Source organism: Pinus tabuliformis, chromosome X (genome assembly GCF_031772625.1).
Source record: "Pinus tabuliformis cultivar Carrire ecotype Pingquan chromosome X, CPIR1, whole genome shotgun sequence".
NCBI classification, from domain to species: Eukaryota; Viridiplantae; Streptophyta; class Pinopsida; order Pinales; family Pinaceae; genus Pinus; species Pinus tabuliformis.
Genome location: NC_142308.1, coordinates 1,117,688,673 through 1,117,702,244, shown reverse-complemented (window position 1 = coordinate 1,117,702,244; position 13,572 = coordinate 1,117,688,673). Strand labels below are relative to the sequence as shown.

Sequence of the window (13,572 nt, the reverse complement as noted above, 5' to 3'; positions counted from 1 at the left end):
TTTACTTTAAGCGTTAATTTTATGGTTTTTCTTAAAGACAAAAGGTAGCGGAAGTGAAACCAATGGTGTGTAGACTCGACTCAAACCACTACAAAGATGCACCTAAGATGATTTACGCTGCTTTCTTTTTCAATGAAATTCCTAACTAAGAGAGTTGAGAAATGCAAATTTTATAGAAAACAACTTTCTTAGTAAAGACAATCAAAGAAACAATTCTCTTTATCTTTCCAAGCATACAAATATGACCACTCTTTACGTGCACGAAAAACTCTTTTTCTTTCAAAATTCTTCAAAGCTACTTGAAACGAAACTTTTCAAAGGAGATGTTTTTGTATTTTCTCTTATTTAATAAAGCATATAAATCTATTTTAACGAAAATCAATCTCAAAAGCTATAAAATCTATGAAAACTTGACTCACAAGCAAATCAAAAAGAAATTTACTCTAAGCAAACCTAACGAGGCAAAAGCCTACAAGGATGATTCTAGGTTGTTTTACTTGACCAAAATCAAGTCAAGGACCAGCTAATGCAGAATCAAAAGACCAGTCAAAACAAAACTCAAATCTTTTTGTTCTTTTTGTAAAATGGAATTCAATACTCAAACAACAAGCACTTAGAAATTTGCCAAAGAGACCACTCAAAGGTAAGTTGCTCTCACAGGTAGACTTTATGACAGGTCTGACTTCTAAGAAGGCTGACAAAACCAGAGAGATCTAAGGCTTGACAACTTCTACCGCCAAAGTCACTACAAGACCTACTCAAAAATCAAACCCTAGGGCTTAAACTTCTATGAAATCCACTAAAACACTCAATGCTATCGGAACAAGTTCAGGTGAAGATCTTTGACAAGAGACTAATGGATCTGGCCAGTAAAAACTAAGAAAAAGCAAAATCTAAGAGAAAAAATGCAAAAAATGGAAATTTCTTAATTTTTAGCAGGGGACGCAGGCAACCAATTAAGCCAGGTGCGGGCCCGCTCTGTGCACACAGCAACAGTGCGTATAGGGACGCACTGTGCAATACTTAGAGAGTGCGTCCTACTAAAAAAACCAAGAAAAACTAAATTGAATCTAACCCTAAGCTAACCCACCCAAAAACAAAGTCACAGAGCCAAAAACCAGAAAATAAATGACTTTTCTCAGATCAAAGTTGCATACAAAGGAAAAGACTTTCATATCAATGGATTCCCCAGTGGAGTCACCAATTTGTCAGGCGGAAAGAGTCGATTGTGCGGACACAGCCAACCTCCCTAGGAGCCTAAGACTCTCTAGTGACAAATAAGACAAACAAGAGCAATCCTTCTCTAAACATGCATTTACTATATAAGAAATCAAGTGTTTAGATCCTACCTGTAGTCCAACGCTGTTGTAGCAGTCCAGCTCCGCTGATCCGGATGAGCTCCTCCTTCACTTTGAAACCTGCATCCACTAACAATCAAACGATTAAATAGCACTTGATAATCTCATAGAATAAAGCATATTTAACACATAGACCAAGGAGTACATGAAACAACTCATAAATAACAAGTTATTGAGAAGAATGGACTCATTTGCATTAATAGGTAACAAAAGGAACAATTACAACCTGAGCCTTGGTGTTGTGCAAGTCCCTCTCAGGGTCCATCAAGAGTTCTCCTTTACTTTGACAAAGCTCACCCACTTCCAAATAGAACAAGCAAAGATGGCAATCTCTCCTCACAAGCTTCTAAATGGGAGTCCTAATTCCTGCAGCATCTACCCTTAGAAATGTTTAGCTTCCAACCTCTCCTCCTTCTGGCCCAATGCCTGTATTTATAGTGATCTAGAGGAAGTTATTTAGGTCCACCATCAATGGGATAATCCCCTCTTTGGATGGGATAGCTCCCTTATTGATGGGATAAGTTCCTCTTTGGTAGGGGTACATGAACCATCTGGAGGCGCTCAATACACGTCGAACAACCTTATAGAATGCTCTAGAAATGACCACAAGTAACTTTTTAAAGATGAAACTCGCGCATTTTGACCTTTACAGGGGGACGCACCTGCCCCTTTACATACAGAGCGTACAAGGACGCAGCTTTTGTGAACATTGGGTGCGTACCCGCAGGTAAGGTTGAGAGAACCTACGTACCCAGAGATAAATACATTTATAAAGACTTTCTCTCTTTTTGGAGTTTGACATGGAGAGCAGAGGCATAAGACTTGCCTAAGAGGATAGCATGACTGTTGATAGAGCCATACTAACTGTAAATAGCCATGGTGAATTTTTTAGTATAACAGGCGGGCTGGTTGCATATCCTTCAACTTCTCTGTCAGACTTGTAATTTGATGTTGGAGACCCAAAATGGATGAATCATGTGGTGTCGCTCCCCCTAGTACTCGTGTAGGTATCTTGCCATAGCTTTAATCTGAGTTGATTGTTCAAGAGCATCTTGTAGTGTATCAATTTTCTATTTCATCAATGGCGTACGGAGGGGAGGAAATACTACTTTGATAAACTAGTCTCTTGATGATTTGGATCTATCGGGTAACTTAGTTTACCGATTTCATCCTTAAATCTTTTCATCAACTCCCATACAGTCTCTCCCTCCCGTTGTTTTATCTCCCACAACTTCGACAACCCTTGCTGATTGGTTTGTGGAAGTTTAAATTCTTGTACAAATTCTCTTTTAACATCATCCACAGTTGGGTTCTGGTGTAATTTTGACCACTTTATAAACCATCTCAAGGCCCTTTCCCTGAGAGTGGTCTGAAATTCAATTAACTTCATATCATCCAGCGTTTGGCGGGCCCTCTAGATGAATTCACACAGAGACTAGTGTTGTGCTACATCATCGTTCCATTTACCAGAGAACTCGAGAAAACTTGTGAATGATCCCACTATTTTTGACCAAGTCTATGCTAAGAGCACAAATCCTTGAAATCCAGGTTGTAGCGACGCTTGCAAACTCATCCCACTACTACTAATTCCATTGTTACTAGCACTAGATTTTAATTAACATGCACACTGTGAACTCTTATAGTTTTTAACTTGTTAGGATTGTGATAGAGTACTAGGGGAAGGTTGAGGGAGACACTACCTGAGATTTGAGGAGGCATATCGTTGATTCCTTTGGATGCATCATCTTCAACAAACAATCTCCTTATAGAAAAATGCATGTCATCTTCTAGGCTTCCCTCCTAGCCTAGGTGGCCCTGTCCATCCAACATCTCCATCTCCATTAGTGGGGTGGGTCTGCGGTTGCGACCATATTTTCCCCTCCCACTGAGCTTCCTTCCATACTTTCTCCTTCTTCTATATCTCTCAACACCGCTCTTGCTTGGTGCAATCCCTTCTATTGAGTTTTAATCATTTGTATGGCCCTTTCCCACCATTTATCCGCTATCGTGTTCTCCTTTGCACTCTAAGATCCCTGACCTTTCAGGAGTTGTCTTTGTCCATCCTCGTGATAGTCGCATAGTTCCCTTCTTGGTAGCACCCCTCCCTTTAGGTCCTTCCCCCAGTACTAGGTGTTTACATTGCCATGCTTGGGTCCTGGAACACCAACAAGCCTTCTTCCACCATTAAAACCTTGATCCACAAGGTAACCTCTTTTAGTAGCTTCCCTTTCAACCCCGATTAGAACACGACTTCAACTTTAAAAAAAATGATGGATTTTTTCTGCAAACTAAACAATATACCCTTCCATCATGGTCTGTACCTAGAAATATATCGCTCTCGTCATATCTGTATCAAGACAATGTAGCGCAATGAGATTCACTTGAGTCCAGGTGTGATGAGCTGGGTTTTGTCCACTAGAATTTCCTTTCACCTGCAATATTCTCAACAAGTTGTAAAATTCTTCTTGGAACTTGCACCAAAAGATCTCCTACCGATCACTAGCTGGATCTGAATGTAGGATTTCCTCTTTCATCTTCCTAATAGTTTGTCAGCAGAGTTGAGCTTGCAAAGAAACAAACTAGTCCACTTGCTCATCCCACCAGTTTTGAAGTTCTTAAAGATCCTCAATACCATATTCCAATCCCCCTTTTTGAATTTCAGGTTTCAACAACGGAACCATTTGTTGGCGCAGAAATAACAACAGGATCGAAACCCCGTTTCGGTTGTAGGAGCCCACAAGTCTCTGTTATAGTCTAACACAACGCCGACATTTTCACCTTACCCATAATAGGTAAGGAGTCTCACTCGAGGCATACCACAACCTTAGTTAGATGAGGTTTGGAATATAGTATCAGGGAGAACCATATTGGATAATAAAGAGAAGAGAACATTGAATCATTCTACAAGGAAGTTGGATCGCAACACGCCATACATGTTGTAACAAAGAGAGTACTTAAATATGCACATACATAAAAAACTTAAAGAACAAGAATAAAATATGACTAACACACTATGATCCCAATAGCAGTCTTCATTTTTAATATGAAAGGTGAATATATCACATCAAGCTCAAGGCCTCTTCCTCAACATACATGACTCTAACAAGACAGAATACAAGATTATGGAATGATAGACAAAAAGTAGTTCTCATAGCTCTGCAACACAAGAGGAACAACATCCATAATAATAACCCTTTTCGGTTCTGCTTTATACCTTTGTGTTCTTCTACCTTCTCTCTACGCGCCAACCTGACCCTTGCTCGGTTTTCTCCATTCCTTGACTATCCTTGCTCTTTTCCCGCTTGGTTGTATTTTCTCCTTCCCGCCATCCCTCTACAATTGCTAGTCTTCCAAAAGTTCCTTCCTTTTTCCTGGTTGTTATTTCCGCAGCTCTCCAACAACCATTTCCGACGCTTGTCACCAACCTTTTGACTTCTCTCCAAAATGTCCTAATTCCTCCAAAAATGAAGGCCCTAACACCCATGCTATGCATTATTGCATTGTAGCTCGACATGGCACCCAACTCATCTCCGGTATGCCCAAGTGCTCTCGTGTGCCTAATGCAATCAAATATCTAAGGGTCTTACACAATCATAATCAGTTTGTCACGGTTTGGTAGGATTCAATTCATATTAGGGCCTAACCTTGAAGCTATGGGAAAACTCAAATGCTTGATTGTACCTAGAAAGACTATAACCCCAAGTCCATGGAGACACCTTCATGTAGTAGTATAATGTGTGGTTGCACCTAGAATGACTATATTAAAAATAGTCTCATGGCTAGTGTACACTTAAGTGTATAAAAGCCCATTTCCCACATGCTTCTTTAGAAAAGTCAAATCCCACTAGTGTTGTTGGATCAAGTCCCATATCTATGTCCTTTAAGCTAAAACAATTTTGATCCAATGGTGAAGAGTAAGGAGTTTGTCATGGTTTGGTAGGATTCAATTCCTATGAGGGCTTATGGAAAAACTCAAATGTGTGGTTACACTAGAAAGACTATATAACTCTAAGTCCATGGGGACACCTTGATGTAGGGGTATAGTGTGTGGTTGCATCTAGAATGACTATATTAAAAATGGTTTCATGACCGGTGTACACTTAAGTGGATCAAAGGCCATTCCCCATGTGCTTCTTCAAAAGTGTCATATCTCAAGGTTTTCTTTCTATATGATGACCAAATTTAGAAACTTGTAATAATTGGGAAGAGACAAAAAAAAAAATCTATGTTAAGGATTAGGCTAAATAAATAATTCTGATGGTTTAAATGATTTTAAAAAAACTATAAAAGAATAAATTCTTAAAAACATGAATTTCTTTCTTTATTTACTTTTTATTTTTATTTACACTATTTAATAAGTATATTTAATCATTTATTTTATTAATCATAAATATGAAATATTAAAAATCTACATAAGGCATGCAACAATACATCTAATAAGCAAAAATTGGCATACTAGACTTTAATATCTTTAGTTTCAATGTGAGCTAACCATTTGACAAAATTGTTTCCTATAGACAACACAAATTGATTAAAGCACCTATGTGTACAGTTTCCAAAATGATCTTATATACATTAAAAATAAATAAATTTGCATTTGATATAAAATCAAATTAGATTTTTGTGTCTTTCTTTGTAGAGTCTAGCTCCATAGCTTGTCCAACGAGTTCACTGAGGTCTAGGAGTCTAGTGTACTCTATGTTCATTGAGTCGAGAGAGTGAGTAGGGTCTCTTTTCCATGTGTAGGTTGCAATTGAATTTCTTCCATTTGATTCCTGATAAAACTAAATTGATCTTCCATCCTATTGATATGAGTTTTGTGATCAATAACTTGCTCCATTATTACAACTAAGGAAGAAACTAGTGGATTATATTCATGTTTAAGAAGAATGATATCTACATAGTCCTCATCTCCTCCTTCTTGCATCCTATATTAACCTATTTGCAACTTGGAAATGAGCCCCAACATTGTCCTTGTGAATGCACACTCTATCAAACTTGTGAATCAGAATGCTTGACTTTGTGAACACTTAGTCTAGCAAATGAGTGAACCTTGATGCAAATCACATCTCCTTAGTCCCTCTAAGTACTCAAGAACCTCTTTAATCACCCTTATGGACCTTTTTTGATGCTTTGCTTCGAAAGAATAAAAAATTATGCCCTAACAGAGATCATAAATACCATAGGTAGATGTTGGAGTAAGCAAAATTCCTTCGCATAACACCCAATGATGCTTGCACATGTGTAACTTAATTGTTTATATGATGTCAAATCACATTTAATCATTGCATTGTAGTTAATTTATCTAAAACTACTTTGTGAGGTCAATCTCTCATGAAGGAATTACCACCTTGAAACAAGTGTTATTGCTCCCCTCCTTTATCAAAACCTATACAATCATGAAAGGCTCTGACTAACATGCCTCCACCCCATGAGGGAGAGAACTCCAACTCCACTCACATTTTATCACCATGATTACACACACCATCGTAACAAAAATTCTAGTACTTGATGACATAACCCCCCTTGCCACTAGTACTATCGAAGCATATGAACTCAAACATTCCCCTTGTAGGAAGCTTATACCCTTGAATTTCAACATAGCCACTAAGCCAATGATGAGGGTTTCTATGTTAGTTCTTAAAGCAACATATCCCCTTGATTTTATAATGTAGAGAATCATCCATCTCAAACCACTCACATCATCCCAAACATGTGTCCAAGGGACATGTGCCTAGATGGAACGTGGATGCATGACATTCCTCATCATAGATTTGGGTAGTAGAGGTTTCCTTATTAACCAAGAGCTCTCCTTGTTGCAACATTGTATCACATTTTTTTAAGTGGCCTACCTCAGAGTTATTGTCCCTAAAGACATGAAATACTATATATTCTTCAATTTGGTGCAATAAACAACAAATAAATTAAAGAAGGATATTAAGTTTAATGTTTGTGGGACAGGAAGCATACTAGAGATGATACATTAAAATTCAAGAATGTCCTACTAAAAAAATTTTGCAAACATTGAGAGAGGAAGCGAAAAAAAGACTTTGATACAAACTATAAACCTCAACTTGGTTATTTGATGTTGCTATGATTATTTGGGGTAATAAATAACTCTACTCCTACTCCTACTCCTAACACCCTTAAATATAATTAATAAAAATATTTATTCAATATATTATTAAATTAACATTTAATACTTATTTTAAAAAATATAATATATTAATCTTTAATACTTATTTAAAAAAAAATTATATTTAATATTTTATTAAATATATTAGTTTTTACTTTTATTTTTATTAATTATAATTATTTCAAAAAATTTCGTCGTTCACAACCAAAACCTTAAAACTGTATTACTATAACCTTTTCTGTTGCAACCACAAATTTTATCGCTACTCCATAACTTTGACCAGGCCTCATGAAAATGTGATTGACACTTGAATATTGTTTCCTTAAAAAGCAACAACATTAACTGTGTTAACAACCCCAACGTCCAAAACTGTATGAGACTTAACCATGGGAAGAAACCGACACATTAATTAAGGCAATCAACTGACTTAGTTATCACGCCAATTGAAATATTTAAGGGCTCTATGTCGTCCTATCGGATCCGGATGTTTGAAAATATTATAAATATTTGTTTCGTTCCTCTAGATTCTTCACTCGCCTTCCTCTGCTTTGCTTTTTCATTTCAGGACTCCTTCAATCCAATCGCTTCATAATCCATTGTTGAGAGAGAAGATTGTCGCATATCTTTTCAAGTGATGACGATGGATCTCGATAGATTGTCTGCGCTGCCCGACAGTGTCCTTTCCCTCATCCTCTCTAAGCTCCCCATTAGAGATGCGATCAAATGTTCTGTCCTCTCCAAGAGTTGGCGATTCCTTTACAGAGAACTACCCGACCTCGTCCTCTCTCCTGATAATCTCCTATCAACGCATCAACTGCATTCCGGGGTGTATGATATTGCATTCTTCTGGTCCACCATCGAAAATAGAATATTCGACATACTGAGGTTGCATTCATCCGATCTGGAGTCATTTCATCTCTCCAGCGGCATTGCTGATCGGTGGGCACTGCAGCAGTTTGCACAGCATAATTTGCAGCGGTTTACACACGAAAGCCTATCTGAATGGTTGCGGTGCGTTGCGACGAAGAATGTGAAACGTCTCTTTCTCAAATATTCCTTCCAAATAGTAACGCCCCCGCCGCCTTCCCTTTTCTCATGCACTACTCTTACTCTGCTCACACTAAACACTTGTATTCTCACCACTTTTCCAACAGATTTTGCGGGATTTAGACATCTCACTGAGTGCACCTTGATCCATACCCGAATGACTGATGACTCTTTAGCCCGCTTTCTTTCACATTGCCCTCTTCTTCATAAATTTACCTTAAGGCATTGCCCTGGCCTGCAGAGGCCAGTCATCTCGTCTCTGAACCTGACAGATTTAGTTCTTCAGCTTAATAGGCCACAACAATTGACAGTCAATTGCCCTAAACTCACAACTCTGAAGACAAACATGTCTATTCAAGACCTGAGAGTGAATGGAATGGAATTTTATGAGATTTCCTCAACGATCGAAAGTCTCGAAATTGATGGTGGAAGCAATTTGATGGAGTTGTCGTTGCATTCAAACGCCTCTCGGGATACAATTTCTCTGTAAACAGATTTCTCGAGTTAGTAGGAATGTTGAGATCATTGAAAGTGCTTACCATTGATGTTGGGAATTCATATGGTGACCTACAAAATGGGATTGTTGTTCCTCTCTTCAACCTGCTGTCGAGGCTCCCTAACCTTGAGCGTTTACACCTGCGCGGGCGGCTGATTTTGGTAAAACAATAACTCCTATTATGTTTGTTATTCTTTCTTTCACCATCATCATGATTTAAATGTATATATTTATGGATTTTGCTTTGTTACACAGGCGGAGGCGGATCAAGTAGTACAATGTCTAACATATCGACTTATTAATCTTCAAATGGTGGAGATAGATGTTCACAAATACGATGAGAAGATACCTGGTTGGTTGGGGTGGCTTCTTCAAATAGCTCCTGCGCTTAAAGAATTGAAACTCCGACCTGTAGGAGGACGTGAGAACCTCAAGAGGTCTTTAGAAAGTTGGGAATCTTTGAAGAAAAGTCGTGAACAAGGAACGATGCCCGAGAAGATATGTGAAATTAGCTTTTATTTTTAATGTTACATTCCAAGTTACTGTGAACTGGTGGATTTACCTGAATATTATTTTTGTGTTCAAAACGCATTTCGAAGCGTGAAACCCGTACATAGTGGATTTTGTCAGTGGGTGGTTTTCTTGAGGCACAAATTGGTTTACCTAAATTGGCTTCAAAGCGTGAACCCATTGATGGCAAAATTTTGTTTTATTAGATGGTGGAATCTTTGAAACAATATTTTCTTTTTCATAATGTGTAATTTACAGTTAAGTTAGTTCAGTGTGTGGCCTGATGCTTGAACCTTTTTTCTATCTTTTGACCCGTGATGAACTGAACTGATAGATGGGGAATTTTTGAAATAACATTTTATTCTTTATTTCAACTTTTTTGAAATCATATTTTATTTTTTATAATGTGTAATTTAATTTTAAAGTTAAGTTTTTTTTAGTGTGTGATGGATGTTTGAAATAAATTTGATCTTTTGACTTGTAATTATTAGTAATAATATTTTAATTTTGAAAATTTTATTTAACAAATATTTTACAGTGTTTTTTAATGTTTTATGTGTTGCTCATGCATATGTCGTTCTCATGGTTTACATTTGGATGTTTATCATATTTAGATCTATTGCACATTTGTTATGATTTCATTAATGTACTGTTAAATTTAATATTCATAATAGAAGTAAAATTTAGAAATCTAAGTTACACAAATACACATTGTTTATATGTGAGAAAATCATGCACATACACGTATTCTTCTTATGATATCCACGAATATATTTCTGATTCTAAAGGTAAAACTTAAATTAAAAAGTGGCATATATATGATCCATAGTGCACAATACAGATACACCACCCACCCCTCCAAAATATTTTCAAGCTCCCAATAGACCGAGCATGGGTATTCTCAACTTGGGGATGTTCTCAATACGGTTAACACTCAAAATTCGAGTTCCTCCTATTAAACTTTGCAGTTTTGGCTCCTTCCTCCAATTTTTAGCTCTTAAATTTATTGTAATTCATTTCATCCATCAATTTCTCTTCTAACTTCTTGCTTTAGAGGGCATTTGTTATACCTTACTTTACCCTCATCTGAGTCAATTGCAATTGACTTTATATTGTTGACCAAGTTACACAACTTGTACCCTTCTTTTTTAGCCTTTTAAAGCAGGGATGTTGGTTAGCCCTTTCTATTCAGCGTTCCTCCTCTAGTTACTAGTGTACATTCATGGTTTGGGACATTGTTTCTCTTTATGCAACCAACGTTCATGTTGAAATTTCAAGCACTGCTAATTCCCAAGGAGATCAGGTTGAAGGATTAACTTTATGACTTGGCCAGGGTGAATTATTATAGATTTTTCCAAACTTCTCTCCTCCCCAAGTATCTAGATTCATTCTCTTAGGGAGGTCTAAAGGAAGATATGTACTTGTCATATCAATGGGAAATCTAGATATAGGATCTACACTATAGTGAAGGAGCTCTGGTCTTATGAGAAGCCATCGTTCTAGGAAAAGGAAACCAACATTGCTTGTTGAAGATGACAAGGGCTATGAGGCAACCCAATTTCCCCAAAGTTGTGGAGATGGATACATTTTTACTCACACTCCCTTGAGGTTGTGATAGAAACATTCAATGTCTAATCCATTCTTGAGTGGGGTGAGTTTTTATGTCCACCTATGTCAAACAATACATCAATAGCCTTAATAGAAAGACCCCTTCCATGGCAAGCAAGAACTTTCAAACACCAAAAGGGGTAAGTCAATGGCCATAAATGGTTGAATAAGAATGAAGTTGTGTTGGATTTGTATGTTATGTGTTTTAGTGAAGGCTTGTGTATGATGGTCAAATTATCTCATGACTTTGTGAGTGTTGTTTGGATCCTAATTGACTTGATTTTGTATCTTGCATCATGAAAAGAATGTAATGAATTCAACTTGTTTGATTTTTTTTTTATTGGTACATAATTGACTTGACAAATTATATCATCGTACTTTCACCTACACACTACTACTAGTGTATTAGATAGCACATTATATTTTATGAGTTGTACATGTAGATGTTGAGTTGTGCAAGTGGTGAAGTTTAAATGCCCTACCTTTTGGCCTTTTTCACTAGAAACCAACGATAAAATTATTGGTCAAATCACAATTTTTTGTTGCTTAAATTGCAAGATCCATGAGGTAGCCCAATTTCCTAAACGTTGTGGAGATGGATAAGGTTTTACTCACACACCCTTGAATTTGTCATGAAAAATTTCAATGCTTATTGCATTCCTGAGTGGGGTGAGTTGTTATTTATGCTAATGTCAAATAGTATTTGACTAGTCTCAATAGAAAGATCCCTTCCATGGAAAGCATGACCGTTCAAACACCAAGAGTGCTAAGTTGATGGATTCAAATGGTGTAACATGAATGAAGCAGTAATGGATTGCATATGTTGTTTTTTTGTAGTGAAGGCTTTTGTATGACGATTCACTTGTCTCATGATGTTGTGAGTGTTGTTTAGACCCTAGTTGACTTGATTTTGTGTCTTGCATCATGAAAAGCATGTAGTGATTTGGGATTGTTTAGTTCTTTTTTAATTAGTGCATATGTGACTTAACACATTATATCTATGATTCGAATTTAAACAGGAACGTAACAAATTACAGGGATAACCATAAATACAGAGATGGAGCAGAAATAATACTTCATTTCATTAATGTAAAATACTAAAATATGCTTACAAACATAAATGGAAATAAACTAGCTCGGGCGGTGGTAGCTTATCTCTGAGGAGAGATGTGGTGCCTACATGCCTCTGAACTGTATTACAATGAGGCTTGAATGCCTATTTATTGTTGAGAAATAATGGAAAACCGTAAACATCCAAAAACCTAACCTTAGGAGATGAAGCACCAAACTACGGGCCCCGTTTTGAGTAAATTGGTACATCAACTTCCCGGGGTGTCCATTTGACATGCATAATACCTCGTTAGAAATATCTATATGAGGAATACAACTTTTGGATTAGAAACATTGAGCCATAGGCCCATGTTTCTCCCATTTTTCCCAAAAAAACATCGTTTAGGGCCTCAAAATGGCTCCAGAAGTTCAGGACTCAAAAAACTGCTAAAATAGTAAATTGTGCTATAATTAAGGAAACTGAAAAACTGAAAGAAACAATGGTGGGGGTCCAAGTGGAATTTGTGGGTGGCCACGAGTATCCACCTAGGTCATTCCTCCCCCCTTAGGAAGTAATGGTCCCCATTGTGTTGAGTTCCTCCATGAGATGAGGAAACTTCTGCTGAACTTGGTCCTTGGTGAGCCACTTGCCCTCGTGAAGGAGTTGGCTTGCCTTGACAACTCGATACAATTGGATCTTCTTCTTCAGAGTGTGCTTGATCTACATGTCCATGATCTGACTAGTTGCAGCTTGTTCCATGCAATCTAGATTTAACACTATTGGTCTGAGTTGTTTTGCAATGTCGGATGTGTCTAGTAATGGTGGAAAGTATGGCCAAAGGCAGTCCACATTGAACATTGGGTGCAGGCCAAGGAATGGGGGAATGTTGAGTTAAGGGTGTAAGGACCATATCGGAGTGATCTAAGTTTCCGATAGGCTCCGGTAAGGCATTCCTTTTGCAAATGCAACCAGACTTTGTTACCCACCTAAAACTTTTGTGGCACCCGATTTGATCAAGTCGCTGCTTGTATTTGGCATTTGATTTCTCTAGAATGTCGTGGACCTACTGGCGGATATGTTGGATGTGCTCAATGAAGTTGTTTGCCTTATCTGTTTCGGATTGGACATGAGTCAAATCTACCTGAGTAGCTGCAAATGGCATGGCCACATCAATGGGACACAATGGCTGCAATCCCAAGCCCACCTGAAAAGGGCTATGGCTAGTCGAGTTGTGGAGAGCCCAATTATAGCTATGTTGAACATAGGGGAGGCTCTCGTCCCATGTGCATGGATGCTTTGAATTGTACATGTGCATAATGTGTAGGATCATCTTATTAACAACCTCTATCTGGCCCATCAATTTGGG

At 37.7% G+C, this 13,572-nt stretch overlaps 1 pseudogene; it reads left to right on the top strand.

Moving 5' to 3' along the window:
- Positions 1-8,134: 8,134 nt before the first annotated feature.
- Positions 8,135-13,572, top strand: part of LOC149143743 (uncharacterized) — a 32,794-nt pseudogene continuing 27,356 nt past the window's right edge.